This window comes from Anastrepha ludens, chromosome 5 (assembly GCF_028408465.1).
Source record: "Anastrepha ludens isolate Willacy chromosome 5, idAnaLude1.1, whole genome shotgun sequence".
In the NCBI taxonomy this organism is placed as follows: domain Eukaryota; kingdom Metazoa; phylum Arthropoda; class Insecta; order Diptera; family Tephritidae; genus Anastrepha; species Anastrepha ludens.
This window is the reverse complement of record NC_071501.1, coordinates 64049665-64060685: the sequence shown is the minus strand read 5'-3', so window position 1 is coordinate 64060685 and position 11021 is coordinate 64049665.

The following is an 11021-nucleotide window of genomic DNA, read 5'->3' as shown; positions in this document are numbered from 1 at the left end:
ATTTTTTTTCCGAGAAAAAAATCTTTCACTTCTATACACAAATACACAAAAGATATAAAAGAAATGGTGCTAAAGAAGCGAAAAATGCGGCGTAGGTGGCATCAAACAAGATCACCTGTTGATAAAGCAGCTTTGAACAAAGCAGCGAAAGATCTCAGCCATAAAATTAAAGAATACAAAAATCAATCATTTACAAACTACGCACAGCAATTAAATAATAAAAGAGACACAAACTACTCACTATGGAAATGCACCAAAAAGCTTAAACAGCCAGCTAACCATAATCCACCAATCAAAGTAGGCAAAAATGGATGGGCGAAAACCAACATAGAAAAAGCAAACATATTTTCAAATTATCTAGCAAAAATCTTTACACCCAATAGCGACACATCACTAATATTAAATAATGATGGCATAGCCAATGATAATTATGGCGATATAGTACCCATAACTGAAGATGAGATGTGCGCCGAGATAAAAAAGTTGAAGTCGAAGAAATCTCCAGGGTTTGATTTAATAACTGCCGAAGTCCTCAAACAAGTTCCACGAAACATCATTACTAAGCTAACAAACATAATGAATGCTTGCTTTAAGCTGCAATACTTTCCAATCTATTGGAAAATAGCTGATGTCATCATGATTCTAAAACCAGGAAAGCCTCCAAATGATGTAGCATCATATCGACCGATTTCACTGTTGCCCATCTTGTCAAAACTGTTGGAAAAATGTTTGATAAAGCGCCTGAACAATATCATAGAAAATAAACAAATAATACCAACACACCAATTTGGATTTCGCGCGCGCCACTCAACTATTGACCAAATTCACAGATTAACTCGTATCATCGAGAACACATTTGAAGAAAAAAATGTCTGTTCGGCTGTATTTCTCGATGTCTCTAAAGCTTTCGATAAAGTATGTCATGCTGGCCTGCTGTGGAAAATAAAGAATGTACTGCCAACAAAATGTTTTAATATCTTAAAAACCTACCTGTCTGAGCGCTATTTTCGCGTCAGGTACGAAGATGAGTTCTCTGAACTGAAAGAGATAAAAGCTGGTGTGCCGCAAGGAAGTGTGCTTGGACCTCTTCTCTATCTACTTTTCACTCACGACCTGCCAAACAGCAGAAATTGCTTTATAGCAACATTTGCTGATGATACTGCAATATTAACCGTCGGAAAGACAGAAATAGAGTCTACTGCACAACTGCAGCTTGCTATCAATAAAATATACAACAGGACAGATAAATGGCACATTAAACTGAACGAAACAAAGTCTGTACACATCAACTTTACAAACAAAAAGACCAACTACCTGCCAATATACATAAACAGCATTAAAGTACCATACTCTAATACAGCAAAGTATCTAGGTATGACGCTCGACACGAAACTTAGGTGGAGTGCGCACGTGAAAAAGAAAAGAGAAGAACTGGACCTAAAATTCCAAAATATGCATTGGCTAATGGGTAAGCAATCAGCGTTATCCGCACCCAACAAGATACTGCTTTACAAACAAATTCTCAAACCTATCTGGACCTATGGGGTTGCACCAGCTATAGTAACACAGCGCATATACAAAGATTTCAGACTAAGGCTCTCAAGCATGCAGTTTGTGCTCCATGGTATATTAGGACGCAAGATCTAGAACGTGACCTCAATATTGATTCGGTTACGGCAACCATAAAGAAATTTGCAAAGTCGCACGCAGAGCGACTAAGCAAGCATGTGAACAATGAAGCCTCGATTCTTAACGATAATAATATACAAAATGGAAACGAAGGCTCAAACGCAAAAAACCTCTAGATTTAAACTAATTAATAAATAAAAATCAGTTAAAAGTATGAATTGTATTTTGCTGAGGATTAACTCAAATTATTTGTTGTAACAAAACTCCACAAAAATTGCTCGTTAGTATATATGTGTAATGTTATACTAGTTGCAATGAAAATACTAATAATAAAACAAAAAAAAAAAAAAACTTCTATATTCGCGGGGAGAAGATTTTTCTCTAAAATTTCGGAAGTAGCAAATTCAAATTTCGAAACAGTTGACAGTTTCAAGTGGTGTGAGTTATTTCTAATAAAATTGACAAAAAAGTAGGAAAAACGAAATAAAATTATTAAAAGATGCATAACGAACACAAAAATAGTAGTACCAATAATATTAGACTATTCAAAAAACGTTTAAAATATGGCATGACTAAAAAGTTTTTATTATTATTTTGAAATATTATTCCATTCTTTAGCTGAACACATATTTAAATGAATTTTATAATGAAAAACAAGAATGTGTATAACAAAATATAGGAATTCTGGATTAACAAATAGCAGTTAACGCATTCTCACCGAGTCTATAACAAAATTAAAGAAAAACTGCATTGACAAAGTTTGCAGATACAAAGTTGTAACTAATATGTATTCCAATTTCCCAAATTTTTCATTACAGTAGTAATATGGGGGTGCTACTTCAAATCTCACTCATCTTTAACAAATTCTCGAAATTGTTGATTGTTACTCGGTTTGGCATTGTGTACAACTCTGTCACCCCACAAATTTTCTATAGGCTTGAGGTTGGAGCACTGCGCTGGTTATTCCATAAGCTCAATTTTATTTATACAAAATCGATCCTTGGCCTTCCGACTCGTGTATTTAGGAACATTATCCTGCTGGTAGACCCATTTTTTTGGCAATTCCTCTCTGTAATACGGCAACATAACATGCAGAGGCACAGCTCAAGAAGACCAACGTTGCAGTATAAACTTGCAAAAAAGCAGTCGGTCTTAAATGGGGGTTACACATTGACTCCATACTTCTGTAGTTCGGCCAATCTTAATATATTGGATACTTGCATGGTGGCCATCTGCTCAAAAGGCGAGTAACGCTAAACTCATGAGTACGGTCCAAAGACCAGTATTTTTATGCATCTCTGGTGCTTTAAGGACTACCCCAAACAAAGTGGGGGAAGTGCTACTCAACTTTGCTGCACTAAATCTCGTAGGGAAGTACGTGACCGCCGCCTCGACGCTTATACTCAAAAGTATGGCGCTATGGAAATACCCGTGGTTTGGCCACGCCTCTATTCTGTACAAACAAGAAATGGACTACTCTATTCCTAGACTCACCTTCGATAGACTCTTCATGACGAACATACCGTCGAGAAGAGAGGGGGCAAACACCAAGGTCATGGAGAGGGGGGGAAATAAATTTGTATGCAGATGATTCCACGCTAGACAATAGGGTTGGCTATGGAATATTTTCCAAGGAATTAGGACTTGAAATACCCGTTCGACTGATTGACTACTGCAGCGTTTATTAGGCACAAGTTCTAGCTAAATACGATAGCCAGACGGTCGTTAAGTCAATGAATGCGGCTATACTAAGATCAAAGGTTACACAGGAATGCCGAGCAACTCCTATTCAGGGTCTGCTTTATTTGGGTATCGGGGTTTAGATATTTTGAAGGAAATTGTAAAGTCCATGGGCTAGCCAGGAAGGTACTACTCTTCAGCTGATTAGTGATAAAAGTACCATTGGAATACCTTTGGCCACGAGCAAACTAATATGATAATTAAGAATTACATTATCCAAGAGGGCAATACCTGTAGGTCACGGAGAGATGAAGGAACATGCGTAAAAGCTAGGTTACTATGATCGCAAATAAACCAGAAAAATACAATGGAACTGCTAAGACTTTCAAGAGAGAATATCTCGGAGGTCGTGTCTTGTATAACCGGTCATTGGCTATTTAGCAGGTATTCCTTGAGACTAGGAGTTTTCTTCCATGAATATTGTAGAAGCTGTAGAGATGAGGAAGAGGAAGAAACAGTTGAGCACTTCCTTTGTAATTATCCAGCCTTAGCTTAAATTAGGGCAGATTTTCTGAGTAAATACTTTTTCAATTCTCTTACGGAACTGTGCGGCGTGCGGATTGGACCAATCCTGCACTTCATAAGAACCACAAAATGGTTTCACGAAGAAAAATTTGGTATGGGTTGCACAGTGGATTCACAACGGACGTGTAAGGTCTAACCTAATCCAATGATTTATAGTGAAAAAATAAATGGCTTTAAAATAATTTTCAAGGGTACTGCTATTTTCATGCTAACAGCTGTAGGTTTCCAAAGAGTTGCTGCTTTGGAAAAAAACTGCTGAGGTGGAGCGTCAGTAAGTCACAATCCTCGTAAGTACTAAACATATCTTTTATTAAACTGGCCATTAATTTTCAATATTTACAGATGTACTATGGACTAAAGAAATTTGTTAGATTTGCTTGGACTACAAACTCTGCCAAACAAAAAGCAATTTTGCGTTTCGCTTATTGTAAAACTTAGTAAATGTTCGCGCTTTTACTGAAGGTAAAAATCAAACGGGAATCGGAAAAGACGGTCGATTTTTGTTAAGCGCCTCATTCAGGTTTGCTAGCTGACGGGAATAATAATCAGCAGTTATCGTCAGGTTTGGCTCCAGAAGTTCATAATAAACTATACCTGCCATATCCCACCAAATAGGCACTAGAATCTTCTTGCGGTGAGGGCCATCTCTAGGCGTCGGTTGTGGTGTTTCATCTCTATCTAACCATTAGCGTTTGCGAGCAGAACTATTTTAAAGGACCCATTTTTCATCACTAATAACGATACGGTTCAAAAAACTTTCACTTTCAAGCCGTTGCAGCAGCTGAGAACACACATTCTCTCTCTGCTGAAGGTTGGCGACGGAAAGTCTATGCGGAACCCATTTTCCCAGCTTTGAAACCTTTCCCAACTAAACCAGGTGCCTGCGAACTGTTCCATGCGATGAATTTAACCTCTGAGCTATCATATCGACTGTCAAATTTGGCTCAGCTTCCACGAGTTCGAACAAGATGTCGGAGTTAAGGACTTCAGGACGACCAGCGCGCGGGACATCCTCCACGGCGCAGTTACCAATTCGGAATTTTGAAACCCACTTTTGCGCAGTCCTTACACTCACGGTATCCTCTCCGTGAACAGTGTTTATTTCTACAGCAGCAGTTGTTGCATTTTTACCACTTCTATAAAAAAATACAAAATATGCCTCTTATACGCGTACGAAGATTCCATTTTTAGTTTTTAGTGCTTCTATTTTCGATTAAAATCACTTGTTGAATGCACAATATATCAAAGAAAATATAAATAGTTCCATTATATTCAGCGAATAATTTTTTGTATGCAAAAATCGTACAAAAGTGAAATTATGGGTAAAATAGGCACGAACTTACGGACTGACCTGATATTTGAATTATATACTGTGTCGTTTTAAAAAACTATGTAAGGTAAATAACATCAACTTTACAAAAATAATATTTAACTGAGAAAGTCGTTCATTGTAAAATTGTATTAGGAAATATGTAACCTTGCGTTTAAATTGATTTTTGAATCCCACTGTGATACCTATCTAAATATATAAATATTTATATTTTATTTAGAGGATGTATTTCCTTCAAACATTTATAATATTTTTTTTAATTTTTGCTTTTACTTGATATATGTACTAGGTACTGTGGGTGAGAGCCGCAAATTCGCGAATTCGCCATACTCAATGTGTCAAGTGGGTATTACCACAAGAGATTCGAAGAAATTTATTTCACTTGTGCTTGCTGAAAGTGGCAAAATGACGGCTACAAAAAGCTATGAAGCAGCAGATGAAACGAGGGGTGAACAAATCGGGAACGAATCGGAAGTAAAGCGTACATGAATACATGCGTACATACACATATAAACACATATTTAGATGAATTTCTATACATAAATACATAAAAGTGAATGCCAGTGAATGAGTGAATGTGTGGATATGTTTAAATGTTGTCTACTGTGGGCGAGCAATAAGCGCCAGAGCACTTGAGAACGTTGTCTTAACACCCACGTGTATGATACATACATACGTGCACTCACACATGCGCGCATACACAAAGTCATCCGCTGATTTACTACTACAGCTATAAGGCGTAACAAGAAATTTACACGCTCTCTACTTTCACCCAACTGCCGGGACAAAGGCAGCATACAGCATACAACAGCGGCAACAACAACGCTTGGGGTATACATGCATAAATCTTGGCTAATACCGTTAAGTATGCATTTAAACATTTCATATGTGTAGGCTTGCCACTTTCAGTTGGTTAGGGAAAGCCAAAACCCAAAACGCAGTTGAATACTGACATAAACTAAAGTATTGCCAATTTGTTGAAAGTCTAATGCACAAGTTCATACACATAAGTAAGCAATCTGGTGCAGACACACACACGGACAGGCGCTTTAACATGAGTTGTGCAACAAATAACAATAAATCATTTTAAATTCTGTTGGCAAAATACGTAAACGGAAATATGTTGGTATAAGTGCCTGAGAAAAGTTTTAGACATCGAGCAAATGTGGAAATGTCAGGTTTTGGATTTTTGTTACTTGCCGAATAAGTGGCTGAGGATGTTGTACCTTGGCTTGCAGGTATGCATAGAAGTGGAATTCGTTTGAAATTACGGGTGAGTTACTAATCCTATTTCGAGTTTATAGTAAAAAGCGGACAAAGTTTGAAAGCAATGGAATCATACTTAAGTAATTCTCTGCGGCCTTGAAGAAAATATTCTCTGCATGCCTGGCACTGGCCTATATACGACGCTTTTGGAGGATGGCGAGGGTCGCCTTCATCCCTAAGGTTGAAAGAGATGACTACACCAGCCCCAAAATCTTTAGACCCATCAGCATGACTTCTTTCATAATGAAAAGTCTCGAACGACTGGTGGAAATGCGCATACGTCAGAAGTCTCGAGGGCTCACCCTCTTTTTCCATTTTTGCATGCCTGTCAAAGTAAAAAAACTGCAAAACCTTGTTGCTAGGGTAGAGCTGGCCATCGGCAGGAGCGACTACGCTAGGGACATGTTTTTAGACCGTCTCAGACACAGCCAATTTCTGCGCAGTTCAGCATGCTGAAAAATTAAAAAAACACATTAACGCAGAAGCTTCCGTACTAAGCGATGAAGCAACTGTAAAAAGAAGATTGAAAAGAAAGAAACCTCAAGACTTAGTTGTCGATATTGTTTAAGCTACTTCAAATTGTGAAATGAAAATTACGTATTAGTTTTATACTAGGTGTAATCTTTATGGAATGTAAATAAAAATTTATAACATTTCAATAAAAAATTACAAAAAAAAAAAAAAAAAAAAAAAAAATGTTTTTAGACACCAAATCCCACACAGGCTGGGATTATCCTCTTCACCGGAAGGAGGAAGCTTGATGGACCCGTTCTCCCTAAGCTAAATGGAGTCACAATCCAGTTATTCAAAGAAATTAAATGTCTTGGAGTAGTCCTCGATAGTAAACTCCACTGGAAATCACACGTTGAAACAAAGACATCCAATGCACTAACAGTCTTCTGGCAGTGCAAGAGTGCTTTTGAGAAAACGTGGGGTCTTTCGCCTAGCAAGGTCCAATGGATCAACACCGTTATGATAAGACATATTATCAGTTATGCATCAGTGGTCTGGATGAGTAGACTCCCTCTCGTGGGAGTCAGGAGGACTTTAGCGAGACTACAACGCACTATGGCCATCTGTTTTGTCAGAGCTTTTCCGTCGGGGCATTAGATGCTTTTATTGGTCCACCACCACTTGATGTTTTCATCTAAGGATAGGCCATCTGCAGGCTGAAACACAATGGGAATTGGTACGGCCTCTGTACGGCACTGGACAAGAGAGTAGGCATGGATTTCGATCCAACGATCCTTACCATATGGCGGCCGCCGTAGCCGAATGGGTTAGTGCGTGATTACCATTCGGAGTTCACAGAGAGAACGTTAGTTCAAATCTCGGTGAAACACCAAAATTAAGAAAAACGTTTTTCTAATAGCGGTCGCCCCTCGACACGCAATGGCAAACCTGGGAGTGTATTTCTGCCATGAATCTGCCGTTCGGAATCGGCTTGAAACTGTAGGTCCCTCCATTTGTGGAACAACATTAAGACGCACACCACAAATAGGAGGAGGAGCTCGGCCAAACACCCAAAAAGGGTGTACGTGCCAAATATATATATATATATCCTTGCCATACCCCTTGACTACATGCAATCCAGAGTCGTACTTGACAAGATATTCAGTGTGGTGCTGCCAGAGGCTCAACTGAGGTCAACCTCACAAAATCAGCCCGGACTGCATTTTCACGGATAGCTCCAGGACCTATCTCGGCTCCGGCTCTGGGGCCTTCGTGGAATGCAGATTGAACTATGTCGGTACATATAATATCCTGATGCTAACATGGCTCCCTTGAAAAGTGGGTATCGCAGGTAATGAGATATCTGACTCGTAAGCTAGAATGGCGTTCTGTCACTCCCTTCTGCACCAAAGTCACGGTTAGCAAACGAGTTACTCTAACCCACAAGCGAGCTTGGCAGGCTGAGAGAGGCTGCAGATGGTCAAAACTGATGTTACCTGTCATTTCCTCCTGTCACTAAGCAGAGGGGGGCTGATTGGACTGATGATTGGCCACTTTCTATCGACAAATCACATGGAAAAAGTTGGCATTTCAGAAAGTGCGCTCTGCCCAGCATGTGGAGAGGGGGATAAGACGGCAGTCTTTGGCTCTGATGTGTTAGGAGGCGACCACCTTGGCTCGTTTGCACCACAAGATCTACTCAGAGTTCTTCGGAGGTCGAGTAGATTTAAAGAAAGATAAAAGGGAATCCGAGTGCAATACCATGAACTGAATGTGTCTGAATGTTGCACTTGCTATTGCTATTGTGTTATTCCACTTTTGTTGCCAAGTTTGAGTACTAGTTTCCCGTACTACGATGCGTTGCGTTTCACTCCCAGCTAATACTGCAGTAAATGCTGGTACAGTTGCTGATGCTTTTTTGGTCGTATACTCCAGGTGTGCTTTAAAAGATAATCTTCTGTCTATCATTATACCCTGCTGCTAATGTCGTGATGCTGTGATTGCCAATTTGTATAGTTGCCACTTCTACGTTTTTCCGGCTCGATATGAGAATGGACTCCGTTTTTTGCTCGGCGATTTGAGGCCGTTTTGCACCAACCATGAATTAACGGACGCTATGGTCTGATTAGCTTTTTCGCAGATGTCGCTTAGTCACTTAGCCGTAATAATTACTTCGATATCGACCGCAAACCCGATAATGGTGGTACCATTGGGTATATTGAAGCAGAGAACACCATCGTACACAATGTTCCAGAGCAGTAGTCCAAGCACAGAATCTTGAGGGACCCCGCCTGAAATCTTGTAACTCTTTCTGGCTACTGCTGCATCGTAATCCAGTACGCGTTCTTCGAAGTAGCTTCGTATCATTGCTTCTCTTTGCATCCCCTTTATTTTCGATGCATCTTTATATTTATTTATTAAGTCGGTCAACGTAGACTTGCTTTTACTTATTATATTTGCAATTTTGCGCTCTTTTCTATTATTTAAAATATTATGAATAACCAATTTTCCTTCTTTAAAAGTATAATGAGAAATCTGAAGTGTAACTATCTTGGGGAACTTGAGATGCCGAATGACTGTTTACAGCTTAACCCGCTGTCTGAAGCGTGAGGTGTGGTAAGCCCCAGCGTCAGAAATTCGTTAAATAAATATTGAATTTACCGCGATAATCGCTGGCAGCGACTCAGTTTAGTGGTAATTCTGTGCATGCAGAAGTGTTCAAGGTCGTCTGTGTGGCAACTCCCCCACCTGCAGGAGCTTGAAAGTTTGAATAGGTACTTTTTATCGAATTTTCTGAGCCTTTTCTAAGGTAAGTGCGGATTTATTTTGAATTTCATTGCATTTGGCTTTTTAAATCTAAGACAAAAAAAGTCGATTATCGGACTCAACGAGGGATGGTATTAGATGGATAAACGAAACATAAATTATTTGTAAGTTAGTGCTACTCGTCCTAGCGGCAGCTCTTTCTTTCTATTGTCTCATACAGTTACACATATAGTATTATTCACAATTTGTAGACAAAACTCAATTCGAAATCACAATAAGAACTTTCCTATCAAGTTCTGAATTGTATTTGCATAACAAAACCATTAATGGATTATTAAATAAATATTTTTATTCAAATGTTTTTGTGCACAAAAAGTGCATATTTTTATTCGTATTATTGCATTTAGACAATACTCATCATTTCAATGCTTTTAATATAATTGTTAAGCAGTGACTTTGAACATTTCATAAATATCCGGCAAATCGTGAAATGACAGTATTGTCAAAAAAAAATTGCTTCACTTGCGCAAAAGATAATGGAATTATGTGAATTGTTTTTGTGCATTTATCTCGCTCTAGGTACCATATTTTCAAGCTTTGTTTGTGGGAATTACGAATAACGAAAACAAAAATACTGCAATCTAAACACAAGTTAGCTAGGGATCCGCACCGCAATTTCCGGCAGTATGGCAAAAATTACTGGAATCATTATAACTCCAATCTAATAATCTGGTACATACATATCATACATACAAACATTGCGACACAAAGGGATGCATACTAAAACGTGTGTGAGTATGTTTGCATATATGGACATACATATAAATGGATACTTGTAGCAAAAAGGACACATATGGATGAACGTGTTTACGCATACGATTATTGTACGCATATATGTATGTACGTATGTATAAATGTGTGTATGTATGTGTGTCCTACATTAGAGTCCCTTGTGTACATATGGTACACTGCCAATAAACTCAAACAAAATAAACGAGGAATAAAATAAAGTGAAATCGTTTTGGATGAATTGGCTATGTGATTTCGTTGCACATGCCAGTGTGTGTGTGCGTGTATTTATTTATTTATTTATATGAGAGAATTTGTTAATTTGTATGCACATCTGAATTTCGGTTACAAATAAATGAAATAGTTGAAATGAGTACATACACAAATATGAATTGGATACCGCGTTTTCTCTATGTATGTATGTGCACGTATCATGGCCCCAGACCAATAATAACTTCACTTATTGATGCTGCATAATTGAATCTGAATGTACACAATAAAGCAAAACAAGGATTCACTACTC